The sequence below is a fragment of the Cervus elaphus genome, chromosome 21 (assembly GCF_910594005.1).
Source record: "Cervus elaphus chromosome 21, mCerEla1.1, whole genome shotgun sequence".
Taxonomy (NCBI): Eukaryota; Metazoa; Chordata; class Mammalia; order Artiodactyla; family Cervidae; genus Cervus; species Cervus elaphus.
This window is the reverse complement of record NC_057835.1, coordinates 15909897-15930390: the sequence shown is the minus strand read 5'-3', so window position 1 is coordinate 15930390 and position 20494 is coordinate 15909897. Positions and strand designations below refer to the sequence as shown.

At 41.4% G+C, this 20494-nt stretch overlaps 1 long non-coding RNA gene across 1 annotated transcript in view; it reads left to right on the top strand.

Moving 5' to 3' along the window:
- Positions 1-20494, top strand: part of LOC122679034 — a 291578-nt gene that overhangs the window by 34385 nt on the left and 236699 nt on the right. Inside the window, exon 3 of the long non-coding RNA XR_006336315.1 lies at positions 17925-18007. This is a non-coding gene — a long non-coding RNA (uncharacterized LOC122679034). The remainder of the gene's footprint in view (positions 1-17924; positions 18008-20494) is intronic.

Sequence of the window (20494 nt, the reverse complement as noted above, 5' to 3'; positions counted from 1 at the left end):
TGGGGTGTAGCTGGCTAGGCTCCTCTGTCCATGGGATCCTCCAGGCAAGAACACTGAAGTGGGTTGTTATTCCCTTCTCCACGGGATATTCCCAACCTGGGAATCAGACCTGGGTCTTCTGCGTCACAGGCAAATGCTTTACCAACTGAGCTATGAGAGAAGCCCTACTCAAGGAAGGGTCAGCTTTTATATTATATTCAGACCTTCACTGATTGAATGAGGCTCAACTAAATTACGGAGGGTAATCTGCTGTACTCAATCCACTGATTTAAATTAATCTCACCCAAAAACACTCCTACAGAAACACCCAGAATACTGTTTGACCAAATAACCAGACACTCGATGGCCTAGTCAAGTTAACACACAAAGTCAAGCATCACACTAAATAAAATGCCTCATCTCCACAGGGCATTTTGCAAACAGTAGCTATTATGTTTATTATTCTAAGATGACCATTAGAAGACATACAAGGCTGTCCTTTCCCTTTTATAAAACTTCAGTCACTGGATAGAATGGAACATAGTCCTTGGACACTGCTGGGCAGGCTGCCATTTTCAAAAAGGGCCTAAATCATCATGAAATGAGAAAATATAAGGAAAGAAAGATCCCTAAATAAGCAAAAGGTAAAACATACCAAGGATTATAAGCCTGGATCTATGCCCATTAGGATCTGAGCTTTGTTAGAATCTGATTTCTTATAACTCCTTCTTAAAGAGGATTTATAGTTACTTGGGCTGATGGAGATCCAGCCTGGTAAGAGGCCAGTGATACTCCATTCCTTCTCTGCATTTCCACCTGAAAAGAAAGACACATCTGTTATATGTCACTTAGAGCATTGCTCACTTCCTCTATAGTATCAATTGCTGAAATGCCATGAGAAATAACATTATCATCATCATTATAGTAAAGAGCAATATTGCATAAGAACCTAGAATGTTAGGTCCATGAATCAAAGCAAATTGGAAGTGGTCAAACAGGAGATTGCAAGAGTGAATGTCGACATTCTAGGAATCAGCAAACTAAGATGGACTGGAATGGGTGAATTTAACTCAGATGACCATTATATCTACTATTGTGGGCAGGAATCCCTTAGAAGAAATGGAGTAGCCATCATGGTCAATAGGAGTCCAAATGCAGTACTTGGATGCAATCTCAAAAATGACAGAATAATGTCTGTTCATTTCCAAGGCAAACCATTCAATATCATGGTAATCCAAGCCTATGCCCCAACCAGTAATGCTGAAGAAGCTGAAGTTGAATGGTTCTATGAAGACCTACAAGACCTTTTAGAACTAACACCCAAAAAAGATGTCCTTTTCATTATAGGAGACTGGAATGCAAAAGTAGGAAGTCAAGAAACACCTGGAGTAACAGGCAAATTTGGTCTTGAAGTACGGAATGAAGCAGGGCAAAGGTTTTGCCAAGAGAACGCACTGGTCATAGCAAATACCCTCTTCCAACAACACAAGAGAAGATTCTACACATGGACATCACCAGATGGTCAACACCAAAATCAGGCTAATTATATTCTTTTCAGCCAAAGATGGAGAAGCTCTATACAGTCAGCAAAAACAAGACCGGGAGCTGACTGTGGCTCAGATTATGAACTCCTTATTGCCAAATTTAACTTAAATTGAAGAAAGTAAGGAAAACCACTAGACCATTCAGGTGTGACCTAATCAAATCCCTTACGATTATACAGTGGAAGTGAGAAATAGATTCAAGGGACTAGATCTGATAGAGTGCCTGATGAACTATGGACAGAAGTTCATGACATTGTACAGAAGACAGGGATTAAGACGATCCCCATGGAAAAGAAATGCAAAAAGGCAAAATGGCTGTGTGAGGTGGCCTTACAAATAGCTGTGGAAAGAAGGGAAGTGAAAAGCAAAGGAGAAAAGGAAAGATATTCCCATCTGAATGCAGAGTTCCAAAGAATAGCAAGGAGAGATAAAAAAGTCTTCCTCAGTGATCAATGAAAAGAGATAGAGGAAAACAACAGTATGGGGAAAACTAGAGATCTCTTCAAGAAAATTAGAGATACCAAGGGAACATTTCATGCAAAGATGGATTCGATAAAGGACAGAAATAGTATGGACCTAACAGAAGCAAAAGATATTAAGAAGAGGTGGCAAGAATACACAGAAGAACTGTACAAAAAAGATCTTCAAGACCCAAATAATCATGATGGTATGATCACTCACCTAGAGCCAGACATCCTGGAATGTGAATTCAAGCAGGCCTTAGAAAGCATCACTATGAACAAAGCTATGGAGGTGATGGAATTACAGTTGAGCTCTTTCAAATCCTGAAAGATGATGCGGTCAAAGTGCTGCACTCAATATGCCAGCAAATTTGGAAAACTCAGTAGTGGCCACAGGACTGGAAAAGGTCAGTTTTCATTCCAATCCCAAAGAAAGGCAATGCCAAAGAATGCTCAAACTACTGCACAATTGCACTCATCTCACACGCAAGTAAAGTAATACTCAAAATTCTCCAAGCCAGGCTTCGACAATATGTGAACTGTGAACTTAGATGTTCAAGCTGGTTTTAGAAAAGGTAGAGGAACCAGAAATCAAATCGCCAATATCCGCTGGATCATCGAAAAAGCAAGAGAGTTCCAGAAAAACATCTATTTCTGCTTTATTGACTATGCCAAAGCCTTCGACTGTGTGGATCACAGTAAACTGTGGAAAATTCTGAAAGAGATGGGAATACCAGACCATCTGACCTTTCTCTTGAGAAATCTGAATGCAGGTCAGGAAGCAACAGTTAGAACTGGACATGGAACAACAGACTGGTTCCAAATAGGAAAAGGAGTACATCAAGGCTGTATATTGTCACCCTGCTTATTTAACTTATATGCAGAGTACATCATGGGAAATGCTGGGCTGGTTGAAGCACAAGCTGGAATCAAGATTGCTGGGAGAAATACCAATAACCTCAGATATGCAGATGACACCACCCTTATGGCAGAAAGTGAAGAGGAACTAAAAAGCCTCTTGATGAAAGTGAAAGAGGAGAGTGAAAAAGTTGGCATGAAGCTCAACATTTAGAAAACTAAGATCATGGCATCTGGTCCCATCACTTCACGGAAAATAGATGAGGAAACAGTGGAAGCAGTGTCAGACTTTATTTTTCTGGGCTCCAAAATCACTACAGATGTGATTGCAGCCATGAAATTAAAAGATGCTTACTCCTTGGAAGGAAAGTTATGACTAATCTAGACAGCATATTTAAAAGCAGAGACATTACTTTGCCAACAAAGGTCCATCTAGTCAAGGCTGTGGTTTTTCCAGTGGTCATGTATGGATGTGAGAGGTGGACTGTGAAGAAAGTTGAGCACCAAAAAATTGATGCTTTTGAATTGTGGTGTTGGAGAAGCCTCTTGAGAGTCCCTTGGACTGCAAGGAGATCCAACAAGTCCATCCTAAAGGAGATCAGTCCTGAATATTCATTGGAAGTACTGACGCTGAAGCTGAAACTCCAGTATTTTGGCCACCTCATGAGAAGATTTGACTCATTGGAAAAGACCCTAATACTGGGAAGGATTGGGGACAGGAGGAGAAGGGGACAGAGAATGAGATGGCCGGATGGCATCACTGACTGGATGGACATGAGTTTGAGTAACCTCCGGGAGTTGGTGATGGACAGGGAGGCCTGGCGTGCTGTGATCCATGGGGTTGCAAAGAGTCGGACACAACTGAGCAACTGAACTGAACTGAGTAACAACAACTTGTATTTATTTGGTACTTCCTATTTTCCAGGGACTGTTTTAAGCACATTTGATCTTCATAAAAACAACTTTGAGGTTAGGCACTATTATTACTTCCAATTTTCATATTAGAAAACCAGGGCTTATATAAATATTTCCACCCTTTTAATCATAAACACAAAATTGATAACATTTACTGAGTCCTTTCTGTAGATGAGACATTTTCCCAAACACTTTTACTATGTTATCTCATAGAAACTTCACAACAGATTTATTTTATATAAAGTCTTATTAATGAACCCCATGAAACAGATTGGAAACTTGAGTCTTAAAAAACATCCTGTCCAAGATCATAGACTTCAAAAGAGAGTTTCTTGGATTATAACTTATGCCTATTTGACTCTGGGACTTATGCTCATGGTTAGAGCACCACCTGGCCTTTTCCATCTTTTCTAAGAGGTCAGGTGAAAGAAACGACCAAGAGGAACCAGGAGACCCGGATTGTCAGGCCAGATCTGATGTTAATGTCCTAGGACACCCTGAATAAGTCTCTTCCTGTCTGGGTCTCAATTTCATCTCAGTAACCTAAGAAGGGCTCAAACTAGAAATCCCAGTGGGTCTTTCCCTTCCCTCTAGTATGAGACAGTGTAGTATACTGGAAGGACTGTGGAGTTTGGGGTCTAACAGCCCTGGGTGTGAATCCGAGCACCCCCTTTCCTACCCTCACTTAAAAGGTCTGTAGTCTTGAGCATTTATTTAATTTGCCTATTCTTATTCATTTATTCAAAACTATAAATTGGGTACCTATTTTGTGCTTCCCTGGATCTCAGATGGTAAAGCCTCTGCCTGCAATGCAGGAGACCTGGGTTTGATTCCTGGGCTGGGAAGATCCTCTGGAAAAGGGAAAGGCAACCCCCTCCAGTATTCTTGCCTTGAGAATCCCATGGACAGAGGAGCCTGATGGGCTATAATCCATGGGGTCGCACAGAGTGGGACATGACTGAGCGACTAATACCACCATCACTATTTTGTGCTACAGATCATATTTCTCTGGGATGAACACAAGGATCACATCCATGCCTCCATGGATTTATGATCTAGTGGAAGAAAAAAAAATCACACCGAATCATACCTACAGCATAGAGAAGCTTATTAAGACTCAATGACAACACATGCCCAGCGCACACTGCCTGTTACTTGAGGTGCCTTTGGAGCAATGGCTGAATGACGTCTCAGTTCACGCGGTCCTGAGAAATGCTAGAAATTGCTTCTTCAGCTTTTGCTTTCTATTGTGTGATCTGAAAGGTTTTCCCCGCCCCTCCCCCCACTTCCTTAGTCCTCACATGGATGGATCCCATGAGTTAATTCTCTTCATTTTCACCCATGAGTCAGATGGACCCAGGGGTTGAAACTAAGATGTATGTTAGATTCTGCAGGACAGGGCTCTTACGTGTCACTCAAGAGCCCTGAGGAAAGGTAGACTGTTGTGGCCAATGACAGCAGGAAACACTCCGTGCAGGGTCTTGAGCTCGAAGGCCAGTGGGCTGCAGGGCTGTGGTTAAATTGCTTGGAGGGTTGGGAGGCAGATGAACAGGACGAGCAGAAGTAAGGATGATGTTTACTACCCACTGGCTCGGTGATCTCAGGCAGATCACTGTTCTGTGAGCGATGTTCTCTTCATCTCCTTGGATCACTTAGAGAACTTGGGTACTCCCCTTTATTGTAGCACCTGTCATTTTACCTGGTAGTCATTTTTTCCAGTTGGGTGAGCTGTGTCCATGTCCATGGTCTCTACCCTAATCCAGCCATGGGCACCTCTGACTTGAATCACATTAAAACCTTTCAACACCAAAAAAACGTTTCCCCCCTTTGCCCTCTGATCTATATGTAGACAGAGTAATGTCAAATGGTAAATATAATCTCCTCATTCTAATTTACAACCCTTTAATGGTTTCCCACTCTTCTTGAGATAAGTAACAAATCCTTAGCATGACTTCTGAGTCTTCTCCAGGCTTACCTCATTCTTCTTTCTTCTTACTCTCTGAACTCCAGTCATACTGGCCTCCTCTCATTTCCCCCTGATTCCGAAGCCTTGACCCAGTCTTTTCTCTCTACCTGGAACACTTTTCCTGACCCTCAACCTACTGGTTAGTTGACTGTCATTTATTCTTCATATCCTAGCCCAGGTGTTACTTCCTAAAGAAATACTTTTCCTGAACCTTAAACTAGATGAGGGGCCTCTCCTTCGTAGCTTTACTATAGTTTGTCATTTTAGCGGGGTAGTATTCTAAAACATTTTATTTTGTAGTGGGGTGTAGCCGATTAACAAACAATGTTGTGATTGTTTCAAGTGAACAGCGAAGGGACTCAGCCATACATGTACATATATCCTTTCTCCCCCAAACTCCCTTCCCATCCAGACTGCCACATAACACTGAGCAGAGATGTGTACTTTTTTTTTTTTTGTAATAAGACTTTATTTATTTTTGGCTGTGCTGGGTCTTGGTCGCTATGTGGGCTTTCTCTAGTTGTCGAAGGCAGGGCCTATTCTCTAGTTGCGGTGCATGGGCTTCTCATTGTGGCAGCTTCTCTTGTTGCAGAGCACATGCTGTAGGTGCGTGGGCTTGAAGGGTCGTGGTTTGTGGGCTTTAGAGCATGGCCTCAGTAGTTATGGTGCACGGACTTAGTTGCCTGTGGGACCTTCCTGGACCAGGGATGAACTGTTCTTGGACTGGCAGGCGGATTCTTAACCACTGGACCACCAGGGAAGTCCTAGTGGTGTATTTTCTTTGTATTAATATTTTATATTTTTTGTTTTAACATTTTTAAATGTCTCTCCCATCTGACTGTTAGTTCCATGAGCAAAGAGCATGCATTTTATTACTTGATGCTTATCATCTACCATAGTGCTTGTTACATACTAAGCATCAAATGAATATTTGTAGAACAAATAAATGAAGGAAGGAAGAAATGAATAAACTTATCTAACCCCACCCTTGGAGACTGAGGGCCAAGCCTTCTTTATTATGGTCCCAGCCCCTAGTAAATTACCTGGAATTAACAGAAAGTTCTCTACAAGTATATGTTGATAGGAGGTACTTGAGGAGCCGTTGTACGGGATGATCTGAGAGTCTCACTGAACAGTAGGTCTCTGTGACACTGAGCCTCCATGCTCCCACTTCTCACAATGACAGGGAGTTGCCTGTGTCACATCATGCCTTGACTCTCACAATTATATCAAAACCCAAGACTCTGGACAAAGCCTTTCTGTTTTCAAGAGTTTAAGATGCTTGATGGATCTAAACTGGGTCTATGACCCTGGTCACACTTTGTCTTTCTTGTTAATCAAGGACATATGTCTGCTGATTTTAACAGGGCCTCAAGGTTCCTTGAGCTACTGAGATGAGGCTACGTCAGTGTTTGGGTAGCCTAAGAAAAACGGGGACAGAGGGATTGAGAAATGTTAATTGAAATGAAGCGTGTGCAAAAGGACGAAGGGTCACACATGTGAGGAGCAGTGAACAGAGAGGTGCTGGCCGGGGTGTTTAACAGGCTGTGTGCTCACAGGTCTTTCCCTTAAGGACGCCCAGAGAGGCCCCTTCCGGAAAGTGAGTCCCTCCAGAAGGAGCCCCATGAGCACTGATGCTGAGAAGTCAGCCTGCTAGTTTTCTGGCCTAAGTCCTGTTCTCTTTTAAAGCACCAGGCTGGAAGAGAGAGCATTCTTTATATATAAAACTGTCCTGTGGAAGACAGGGACAGAATTCAAAGTTCTGAGGACTGGAGTGGGCTGCCATTCCCTTCTCCAGGGGCTCTTCCCGACCCAGTGATCAAACCTGGGTCTCCTGCACTGCAGGTGGATTCTTTAATGTCGGAGCCACCAAGGAAGCCCCAAAATCAAGGCAGCCTTATATAATTCACTTGGTAATTGCTGATGTCAGTCCCTGCTCTGAGTCTCTACATAATTAATAGCTGGTGTTTGCATGGTTGCTTGAAGATTTTAAAGAAACTCTCACATGTATTTTCCTCAGCAAATCCCCACAACACTACAATGCTGATATTACTGTTTTGCATTTTATGCAACAAGAAGCTAGCATAAGGGACTCAGCCAAAGTCAGGTGGCTGCTAAGTAGAAAAGTTGGGAAGTGGAAATAGTACTCAGGTATGCTGCACTAATACCCAGTGTTTTGTTCATTTTATCCTGGGATTTCTGTGGCGATGCAGTGGTTAAGGTTCCATGCTTCCACTGCAGGGAGCACGGGTTCAATCCCTGGTCAGGGAACTTAAGATCCCACATGCCATGTGACATAGCCAAAAAAAAATGTGGTTTTATTTTTTACTACAATGCCCTATAGCACCTCATTACTATGCTGCTGTGAATGAATCACATGGGCTCAGATGCGTGGCAGTTTTCAGAGATCTCGGATTGTGCTCTTGATGAGAGGAGAAGAGAGAAATGTCCACATGTGAATGGAGATCTGAAGAATCAGAGGTTGTTCAGCTTTCCTTCTGATCAGCTGCCTGTTCTCCACGGTCCCAGCCACTGTCTGCTCCCGGGCCTCTAGCATGTGGTGTCAGGGCCACTCCGGGCATCTCCCTGCCTCAGGTTTTCTCTCCATATCTCCCACAACCAGCTATGCCTGCTCCAGCCGGACTGACTTTCCTTAAAATATAAATTTGAATCACACGATTTTCCTCCTTAAAATTCTTTGGGGGTTTTCCATTACCTCCAGGATAAAGTGCAGAATCCTCAGCAGGGCAAATACATCATTCATAGCTTGCCCATTCTCTGTGATATCCCTTCATCACTTACCAAGAGCCCATAGGTGGTGTGTGATACCAGGGGAAGCACATGACTAGGTCTGGTGCCCAGGGACTGCCCAGTCTGGAGAGGGGTTTCAGACGTCCCGGTGTTCATCTTCTGGCCACCGCAGGAGGGTCCTCCTTTCCCAAACTCTGCGTGTTTCTCTCATCCTCACCCTCTAGGATGTCTACTGCACCTCCCCTCCACATACCCATCTACCCCAACCGCCCACCACTAGCGTTCTGCCTAGTGAATCCATCCTAGAAGGCAAATTTGTGTTGTTATATTCTTCACTCTGACAAGCCTCTTACAGCTCCCAAGAGGTTAGTTCATTCCACTTTCTTTGCCTTATTTACAGCATCGCCTTGGCGCTGGATTATAATTATTCGTGTGAAATCTGTGTTTCCATAGCCCTGTGAACACCTTGCTGGGAGGGACCCTGAGTGCCAGCACAGCATAAGCCTCCAGGCGCAGTACTGATTTCTCTTCAGCCTTCCCTGCATGTCTGACACATGCAGGTTTAGCTTCCAGAACAATCCTTGGCCACCTGTCCTGCCCCATTCATTAGAGGCAATCTTTCCATGGAAGGGTAGTTTTGCTCTGTGTCCTGTCCACTGGCGCCTAGTCCACTGCATAGCTCACAGTGAGATCTCAAGGAACAGCTGGTGCTTTGGGAAGATGACAGGGCTTGTTGTTAACCCATAATTGACTGGGGGTTTTTGCAGAAACAAATACCTGTGGCTTTAATATGTCTCCAGTCAATAACGTGTTAAAATTGCTGGGAGAACATAACTAGCACATTTTTGTAATATATATATACACATATGCATTTATATACACACATATATGCATATATATGTATAAACACAAATATATGTATAACACAGGCATACCTGGGAGATATTGCATGTCAGGTTCGAGTCCAGACCATTACAATAAAGCGAATATCCCATAAAGCAAGTCACCCAAAGTGTTTGGTTTCCCAGTGCATCTAAAGGTGCATGTAAGAGCATTATGTCTGAAAAACAATGTACATACTTCGAGTTCAAAATACTCTTTTGCTAAAAAATATTAATGAACATCTGAGCCTTTAGTGAGTCATAGTAGTAACATCAAAGATCACTGATCACAGATCACCACAACATACAACATTAATGAAAGGTTTGAAATATTGTAAGAATTACTAACACATGACAGAAATAGGAAGTAAGCAAATGCTGCTAGAAAAATGGTGTCAGAAAAAAAAATGGTGCCAGAAGACTTGCTCAATGCAGGGTTGCCATAATCTTCAATTTGAAAAAAATCACAAAATCTGCAAAGTATAATAAAGTGAAATAAAACAAGGTATGCCTGTATATGTGTAGACATGTATATGCCTGTGTATGAATATAAATATATATAACGTAATATACTGGGTTGGCCAAAAATGTACATCATGTGACAAAACCTGAACAAATTTTTGGCCAACCCAATAGATACATCCATTCATTAGACATAACCATACATGTGCACATTCTAGTTTATGTTGGATTCATAGGTATTCACATTATTGCATATTTGCACACAAATATACAGACTGCAAAAGTGTTATGTATACCCATCACATACAGTCTCAACAAAGGTATTACATGTGTCCACCACACATGATCCAGTGTATCATTCCTGTTCACATGAAGCAGCACAGGCAGAGCAAAATATATCATCAGAGAAAGATTCATTGGTATGCATTTGCATTCACACTTGCAAAATATGCCATTACACACACTGATGAGAGCAGAGCTAATCTTTTATGTTCTGTGTATCCTCACTTCCAGAAGCATTTTCACAGATGCTGATGTTTTTCCTGATTCCTATGTTCAGTCACTCTCAGAGGTATAAGGGATATACAGATTCTTATACATGCATATGCATGTTTATATACTATACACTTCTTTTATACACCCATTTGTACTCATACATGCATGTGCTCACATACACACGCTTATGTACACACACATGCCCAGTATACCTTGGGAAGTTGCTTGAATTCCCCTCTGTGACAAGACAGCATTTAAAGACAAACATAAAAAAAAGAAATATATCAAAAGTAGGTAAGTAGATAGACACAGCAGGAACACACACAGAAGTAGACAAATATTTTAACTCTATCTTACATCATCTACCTGTAACGACTGATGCATCTGCATTTCCTATATATGTATCTTATGTATGTGGGGTACACATTTACCACATCCACAAACACAAGGAATCCCAGGTCAGATGATTCTTCCTACTTCCCATGTCTCCCCAAATACCAAAGAGAGCCAGTGGATCTGCAGATTCTTTGTGCCATCCTCAAGGAAAAGAGAGGGTTATGCCCAGGCCACTTGCAAGTGAAAATCTTTGCGAGGCACCACTGCCAGTGAGGCCCCCAAAATTAGCATGGCTCAGGAGGAGACTGACCATGAAGGAATGTTTTCCTACTTAGCTAAAAAGAGCCGGCTCCTTTGAACACACACTTTCTGCTCAGAACTCCTAATGCATTCCACATTTGGCCATTAAATCCTAATTGGAGGCCTGCTGGGGAAGGTATGGGGGCCCAGTCTGCCAGCATTTCCTGAGTCACATCTCTGCAAGACCCAGCCTGACCCTGTGCCCTTGTTTGACCTGCCCTTCTGAACTCTTAATCCTACTACTGGTCACAAAGAATTAGGAGCTCAATTGACTCTTGAAACCACAGGAATGTCCCCTCTGGTCTTCCTCTTGTCATCTGCCGTTGCTACTCCCCACCCCCATCCACCACCCACCCCACCCCCCACCCCCACCAACCCCGAATATATACACACTTTGTTATCCTTTCCTTTCCTCCTCCTTGGTAAAGAGTCAGGATGTCTTGTGAGAGCTTGATTGAAAGGCTCCAAAAGCCTGAGATTTTTATGATGGAACAATTGTCCTTGGTAAATGTCAGGCCTTGTATTTGATGATATTTATGACCTTTTTTCTATTAGTCTGCCATCTTCCTGAGAAATTATGACTTTCGTCCTGTCAGCCCAACCAGGCCAAGTTTGTATATAGTAAGTGCTGTGTGGACACCAAGGAGCCTGCTCTCCCCAGCCCAACTGACTCTCTGTCCCATGAGATTCAGGGCATAGCTCACCAGGTACCAGTAAGCAACCAGGGAAATAAGGATGAAACAGCCTTGAAATGATCACTTTAGAGGGCATGGATGACTGGGAGTGAGAGCTAGCCTTAGCTCTGACATTCATTAGCCATGCTAACTTGTACAAGGATCAAGCATCTTGGATCTTTGGCATTATCATCCAAAAATTTGTGATAATACTATTGATGTATGTGCTGCATGCTAAGTCACTTCAGTTGTATCTGACTCTTTGTGACCGTGAATTGTAACCCGCCAGGCTCCTCTGTTCATGGGACTCTCCAGGCAAGAAGACTGGAGTGGGTTACCATGCCCTCCTCCCGAGGAGTCTTCCCAACCCAGGGATTGAATTCGTGTCTCTTACATCTCCTGCATTGGCAGGTGCGTTCTTTACCGCTAGCTCCACCTGGCAAGCCCAATACTATTGATACTATACATAAAATTGATAACTAATGAGGGCCTACTGTACAGCTCAGGAAACTACTCAGCGCTCTGTGGTGATCTAATTGGGAAGAAAATCCAAAAAAGAGGGGCTATATGTGTACATATAGCTATTTCACTTTGCGTACAGAAAAACTAATCTACATTGTAAAGCAACTGTATGCCAATAAAAATTAACTTTTTAAATTTTATTAATAAATTATACATTTATAAATTAATTATATATATTATATATTATATAGTATATAATATATATTATATATAATTATATATAAATGTATAAATTATTAATAAATAATACATTAATAAATGAATATAGGGAAAAGGGCTTTGAACAATTTAAATATTAATCCAATATCATTAACCTAGAAATAATAGCGGGATTCTCTCTTCATCAATGGGAGCTACAAGATCGACTAAGAAAGAGAGATGATGATTGCCCTGAAATCTGATGAAAATCACTTTTCATGGCTACTGGTACAAAATACAGGGAGACAAATTCTGGTTCTAGCTAAGAAACAATTTCCCAAAGATGAGACAGTTAGAGGATGAAATGGGATGCTTTGGAGTCTGTGGTTTCCTCATCATCAAGGGCTTCTTGATCATGTCAGTTTCCTTGCTTCTCCTGCTTCAATTCTACTTTTTCAGAGGTGACTTCTCCTATAGATCGAAGTCTTCTCCAGTTACTGAGCTCACCAGAGAAGGTCAGGCACAAATAGTTAGACCCCAATTTCCCTATCTAGAAAGGCCTGAGAGTGAAGCACAGGTCTACACCTGGACTCTGAAGTCCCCATCATGACTACTGAGTACCACCTGTCAGTACAGTAGTTAAAAACATGGGTGCCAATCACAGACTCATAAGTTTAAATCCTTGATGCATCCCTTAGTAGCTTCAAGGCACTGAACAACTTAACGAAATTCTCTGAGCCTCAGTTTTCTTATTTTTAAAATGGGCATCATGATACTACCTACTTTGTAAGATCACTGTGAGATTAAATAAATAATCCATTTAATGTAGATGTACCAGTTTCTAGCATGGAGAAAGGTTTTGGTAACGTTAGCTTGGCCATTATAATGATGACAGTGTTGATGGTGGGTTGATGATGATCCAAAGCTGAATTTTCTTGAATATGAATTTTTTTATATTAGACTCAGGAGCCAGTTCCATGCAAAGAATTCAATTCAAGCCTGTTGCCTATATTCAGGACACAATGGAAAAAAAAATAGAGGATGCTATAAATAAAATAAATTGGAGGAAGGGGGGCTCATTTAGGCTGAGTGAGGGAGGGCAGCTGTAGAGCAGTGGCATTTAGCTTAGCTCTAAAGCATGAATAGGGGTTATCCAGGTGTGGAGTGGAGGGAGGAGCATAAAGGTAGAGAAGAGAGAGAACATGGGCAGTGATCCAGAGACATGAAAAATGTTTGGTGAGTTGAAGTAACCAGATAAAAGATGTGCCTGGAGCATGCCAAATGGCACTCTGCAAGATCTTTCAGAGCCTGTCCATCAACCTTGTTCAACCTTTCTGCTCAAGGAAGTATATTAACACAAGAATGGCAGGATCAGTTTTATGTAAGTCACATGCAATTAAATCAGGGGCAGAATTTGAAACAAACATTTTAACAGAGCCTAGTAGTATTGCTGTTAGTCTTTTGCTAAGTTAATGAAGAAGGAAAGGAAGGCTGACCAAATCATGGTTGCAATATGTTGCAGTGTCTCACAGAATTATTATAAACTGTCCTACCAGCTGTCATTTATGAGCTCTGGTGCTCAGCAGAGGCTAGATCACCATCACTAGAGTCTACAAGGTCAGATTCTTATTTTGTGCATTTCTAGAGCCTGGAAATTTTATATGTCACATAAGTAGGTACCCAATATAATTTTCTGAATTAAATGAGTCAGATCTAAGGACTCCCTGAACCACTGTCAGCAGTGGGTGGCTTCTTCAGCTCTTGGACTTAGAAGCTCACTCTTCTAATACACTGGTCCTCAGATCAGTTCAGTCCAGGATGAAGTGTTCTCAGATCCCAGCATCTCAGACATTTTTGGGGAATCTAGGCCACGTGCTAACACTCTTCTAAATAATTCTGCATTCTCACTGGACACTTGACTGCTTTCTTTGTGGACAAGCATATGGGAGAAGTTTAGTAAGATATTTGGTAAGTATTCTTGGTTTCTCTCAGTTTTCCCACACATTCCAAACTGAGTGAAATAATACTAGGAAGTTAAATTCAATCAGCATCATAAAACCTATGTGAATATTTTTATAATAATGTGATAAAGGAAGCATTCCAAACTGAAGAATTTGCAGTAAGAAGACAACTATAAGCAAGGTGATATGTGAAATATATCTTCATTCTGCTTTTTAAAATGTTCTGCATTATGAAAAAAATTTTATGTATTCTTCATCCTATTTTGTTTTTGATGTGAAATGGTAGCCCTAGTAGATGATAGTTCATTTAATGTATTTAGGTGTCAAAATAAAAATCAGTTTCCAGAATGTTTTAGGTAACATGTTCTTAGTCTTCAGAATCCTAAAATTTGGGATCGATCCAAACCAGAGAACGTGTCAGAGAGATAAATGAAGATTTCAGGGATCCGTGTGAAGCAAGCTTTGAATATAAAGTCTGCCACTTGAACAAGTGGAATTTGTACATATGTCATTATTTTTGAGGAAAATATTTGAAATTTCACCTCCATTATGAGGTAGAATATAATTTTAGTTATTCTATAACTAGTTAAGTGAGAGACAGAATTCACAGTTCTTTCTGGAGCCAGATTACATCTTAAGAGACAGTACATGCTACTAACAGCACCAAAAGATTTACTGAATTAATAAATTAGTGGATGAATGATCTTATTGGAAGGATTAAGGGCCTTAATACCATACAAATGGGCTTCCCAGGTAGTGCCTGCCAATGCAGGAGAGAGACCCTGGGTCAGGAAGGAAATGGCAACCCACTCCAGTATTCTTGCCTGGAGAATCCCATGGACAGAGGAGGCTGGTGGTGGAGTCACAAAGAATCAGATACAACTGAATGACTGAGCACAGACCATATAAATATGAATTTGAATTTTGGCTTTGTCAGTTACCATTGTTGGTATTTTCTTTACGTGTCTTAGCCAGTTGAGTCTGCTATAATGAAATATCAGACTGAACAGCATATGAAAAAAACAAAAATGATTTTTCATATTTGGGGGGCGTAGAGTCTGAGATCAGAGTTGAACCTAGTCAAGTTGCAAACTACCATTTTCTCCTTGTATCCTCAACTGGCAGATAAAGAGTGAAGAGAGCTCTCTGGGATCTTTTTTTAAAAGGGCACTAATCCCATTCATGGGCTTCCCAAGTGTCTCAGTGGTAAAGAATCCACCTGCCAAGCAGGAGATTCGGGTCCAAACCTTGGGTCAGGAAGATCCCCTGGAGAAGGAAATGGCTACCCACTCCAGTATTCTTGCTGAAGAAATTCCGCAGACAGAGGAGCCTGGTGGGCTACAGTCCATTGGAAGAGTCAGACACAACTCAGTGACTGAACAGCAGCAGCAGCAATCTCATTCATAAGGGGCTCCAGACTCATGACCTAATTACCTTCCGAAGGCCCCACTTCCTCATACCATCAGACTGGAGGTTATATTCCAACATACAAATTTTGGAGGGACACAAAGATTCAGCCTATAACGTTAAGCATTCAGTCTACCATTCCCTGTAAGGGGCTCAGATATTCTCACTCATTGCTAATGGAAGCAGAGTGGATGTGATGACCTGGCAGAGATTTAAAAGACCATGTGGTTGACTTGTGACCTCTCCCAAGTTCTTTTCAGAGTCCCCTCTTTTAGCCAAATCTGACCAGGCAGACACATGAAACAAGCCAAGGCTGATCCACAAAAAATAAATGTGTGTTGTTACAAGCCTCTGAAATAGCTTTGGTTGTTCATTTCTGCCTCACAAACTTGAAAAATCTGTTGCAATATTTGTTTGATCTTGGCCACTAAACCACTTCAAGCCTCTTTCCTCATCTGTAAAATGGGGATAATATATACCTCCTTTATAAAGGAACTGTGGGGATTTTATGAGAAAACACTGTGCCAAACATAATACATGGAACAAAAAATGTCTGAAGTATCTTCATTTATTTGAAATCTTTTCAAGCTCATTCTCTCACATAACTGCTTTATTTATTTATGTTCCCATTCAAGCATCTCCATTTATCAAACACCTATTATGAACTGCATTCTTTGGCAAGCATTGTGCCAACAAGGTAATGTTTTCTTATGTTTTCTAGCTGAAGAGGGGAAAAAAACCATGGAAAAACAATGTGCATAGGTCAGGTACAAAGGTTTCTAGATGAAAGCAAATCCCTGTCTTAAAAGGAACTCTGATTCCCACTAGTGTTTTAATTAATAGATTTAAATATTTTATGAAAGTTCACATAATCAAACCCAATTAATAGGCCCGAGAAACCAATCCAGATATCCAGACTACAAAACAGGATTGTTTTAACCTATATCAGTGCTGAAATGTAGAGAAAAGTTACTCAGTAACATGGAAGTGGAAAATTGGCAATCAAAGGAAAGCTCATTAAAAATAGTGTTAAAAATATATCCTGGCACCAAAGGGAGGAGTAGTATTTCTTGAAGTGTGGTTCTCTGAACACCTGTGTCAGAATCACCTGGGAGACTAATTAAAAGGCAGAGTCCTCATCTCTGCCCAGACTTATCTGATTGGACACATTAAAGAAGCCAATTTGTAAGTCTCTGCAGGTTTGCTTCAGGACTTAATGCCACTATCTTATTACTTAATTTCTGATATGTTTTTTTACTATAGTATGTATAGTATACACTGAGTGAAATGTACAAATCCTAAATGTTAAGTCTGGTGTACAGTTTATTCATTTGACCCAATTAAACTGATCTCACATGGCCCTCACCATCAAAAACAAGACGCAGAACATTTTCATCACCTGAGAAAGTTCCCCATGTCTTTTCCTAGTTCCCAACCTCTGCCCAGAGATAACCTCTTTCTAACTTCTGTCACCATAGGTTTTATTTAAATCTACATAAATGGAATTACACAATGTATGTAAGCGTGTGACTTGCTTTGTACATATTTTTGAGATTCAGTCATGTTGCTGTAGGTATCTATCATTTGTTCCTTTGAGTAACGTTAGAGAATACTGAGTATATGAAAATTTCTATCAGTTGTCCTATTCACAGACATAAAGATTGTCTCAAGTTTGGGGCTGTTATGAATAAGGATTTTATAAACACTCTTATTTTTGTGGGCATATATTTTTATTTCTCTTGTATAAATACATAGTAGAAATGGTGGATCGTAGAGTAAACATATATTTAAATTTATACAATACTGCCAAAGAGTTCTCGTATTCCTACCAGCAATGTATGAGAGTTCCAGTTTGTCCACATCCTTGCCAGTCTTTGGTGTGTTTAGTCATTTTCACTTTTGCCATACTAGTGACATGCCTGACATGGCAGTTCTTATTTTCACTTCAGTGGAGACTGTGTGTGCTAAGTCGCTTCAGTCATATCAGACTCTTTGTGACCTTATAGACTGTAGCCCACCAGGCTCCCCTGTCCACGGGATCTTCCCCACAAGAATACAGGAGTGGGTTGCCATGCCGGTCTCTAGGGGGTCTTCCCAACCCAGGGATTGAACCCCTGTCTCTTGCATCTCCTGTGTGGTCAGGCAGAGTCTATCACTAGTGCCACCATGCGTGAGTGCTCGGCACTTCACTTGTGTCCAACTCTCGGCACCACCAAGGGGACTAACAAAGTTAATTAATCTGATGGCTACTAATGTACTCCTGGCTCTTTGCAGATGATCTTTGGTGAAATGTCAGTTCAAGTCATTTGACCTGTCTTCCCCATGCTCACCACGTCTGGAGAAGCACAGATCTGGAGGTAAGTGCCCTGACCTCACAGTCGAAAGCCTTGGTTCCCGACTGACTCTGCCATGAGTCAGGTATGTGAATTGAAGGTCAAGTTGGCTTGTTTGTTTCCTCATCTACAGAATGTGGGGTCTACCTGTCATTCCTTTACTTATTTCCTTTTTGTGTTCATGGAAAGAGAACCAAAGAGAGAAATGAGGGAACAACCAACCATTCCTTAAAGAAGAGACAGTCCTCAGGGAGATCTGAAAAAAATGCACAAATCAGACCTGCAGCTTTTTGCATTAGTTTCTACATTAACACATAAAGGTTCAATAACTAAAGGCTATTTTTTAGTAACTGCAGAAGCAAATGTAGGGAGAATATTGTTGATTTAAAGGTTTCCTTACCTTTACCCTTAGTCTCACCTCACTCCACATAGTTAATACTCCCCAGCTTCCATGAATGGGAAAGATCTGAAGGGAGCCACTGAGAGTTCAGAGGATGATGGGTCCCTGAAATTGAATAATTTTTTGGCCATCTCCCTGAAAGCCGATGACAGACCAAGATGGGTTTATGGACACATAGCTTTGAGGATGATCAGATGAGGCTTTAGTATGGCAAGAAGAAACTAAAAAAAGGCAAAGAGTTCTGTGTGCGTGTGTGTGTGCAGGCGAGCAGTCTCTGAAAAGACTTTCCACACCTTGGCGTGGCCCAGATCAGTTCTTTTGCTGTGTGCATCCAAGGCCTCTTTAGAGGACTTGTAGCCAATACAGTAACAATGGGAGACTCATTAAATATCAAACAAGATAAGCCCCTGTAAGAGACTGTGTGGTCTCTGTTATTCTAAAATCCATCTCGAGGGAAATGTGAGGAAAGGATCTTAATCAGTTTAGTTTTGTTTTCCCATCTGTAACTATACATGGCATTGAAACAATATAGAAATTAAATTAATATATACAAAAGTAAAGGTATGTTTATTTCTCATGGTTTTGTGGACTAAAACCAATGCTCTCCATATGAGGGAAGAATTTTTGTGTTCTAATGCAACATGTCTAACTCTGGCAAGTAGCCATGGAACCAGCACAACCCACAGAAGTATGTCTGAGTCAGACCAGCCAAAAACCTATTCCCTTAGCAATTCTTACTCATGTTATCACTATTTTTTTTTAAACTAAGAACGATTGGATACTAATGTGAGAATCTATTACAGACACTTTTTTCCCCATAAAACTATGTACTGAAGACTTACTTAGTCATAGCACTCATTCTCTACAAATCCTTTTGCTGTCTTTGGAAACTCCTAAGTTAAAGAATACTCCCAGGTATATACATTCATAGTAGCAGACATAAGACACAGTGTACCATGTCTGTGCTGGTGGAAGGCACCATGGTGCTCTTTCCCAGTGAACCTGGAGGTGGTGAGAATCCTTCACAATTCAGATCTATGGGCACCCATAGCTGAGCAGTCTGAATCATCATAAAAACAGAAGCTTCCCTGTGGTTCCTCTCATCGATCCTTGGCCTAGGTATCTGGAATCTGACTCCTCTAATGAGGAATATCAGGCCTAGACTAGCTAAAACTTGGTCAGATCCCACAGCCATGTTTATGTCTTGCTTGTGTCGCCCCTTCTTTCATCACGTGTAGGGTTTCTCGTGCTGTTTCCCCTGTCCAGCTTTGCCTCTCTAGAGGCTTCTGCAAACAGCAGTCCTTTTGCCCCATCATGTGTTTTCAGCCAAAGTATATCAGATGCTCCTATCAACCTTTGGCTTTGTAGACGCTGTGTTCTCTCCTTGTATCATTTTACGGCATTCTTCTCACCGTCACCACCACCACTACTGAAGAGGATATTCTGATGAGGAGATAAACCTGATGATCAAGCGAGTGAAGTATCATGAGTTTTGGGCACATAGTTTCTGTTGTCCGTCAGCCTCATCCCTCCTTTTGACTCTTGGGACTAGCAGTTCATAAGCCATGTCTGCCAGACACCCTTGCCAACAGGCTCCTTTTTCGTTTATGCCATTGGAGGCATACATGGGAGTCTGGAAGGAGTGAAGAAGAAAAAGTAATTTCCCCCCCATCTCTTGGTGGCCTCTCCAGCAGTGGGCAGCAACTGCTAGCTGGTGTGTGTGCAGTCCCGGGCTCCCATCAGGCAGCTCGGTTCCAACATCATCAGAGTTGGTGGTGGGCAATGGTGAGCGCCAAGTAAAACCATTCATGTTCTTTTTTGTTTCTGCAGCCTTGGAGGGGTAGTCTTATATTAGTCTCCTAGAGTTACTAACCTGTGACTGTCTCATTTTTATCCTTCTAGTCCTTCTAACGCCTTTGTCAGCGGTGATCTGTTTCCAGTTCCTAATTTCGTAATACCCAGAGAGGACTGCTTCCTAATGCAGAAAGTGAAGGGCAAACAGGAAGATTATTACTTATGAGTTGTCTTCAAAGAACTCTAAGAGGCTGAAGTAATAGTTATGAATCATATCCTAGAAGCACCGCTATCAGATTTATCACCATTTAAACTAA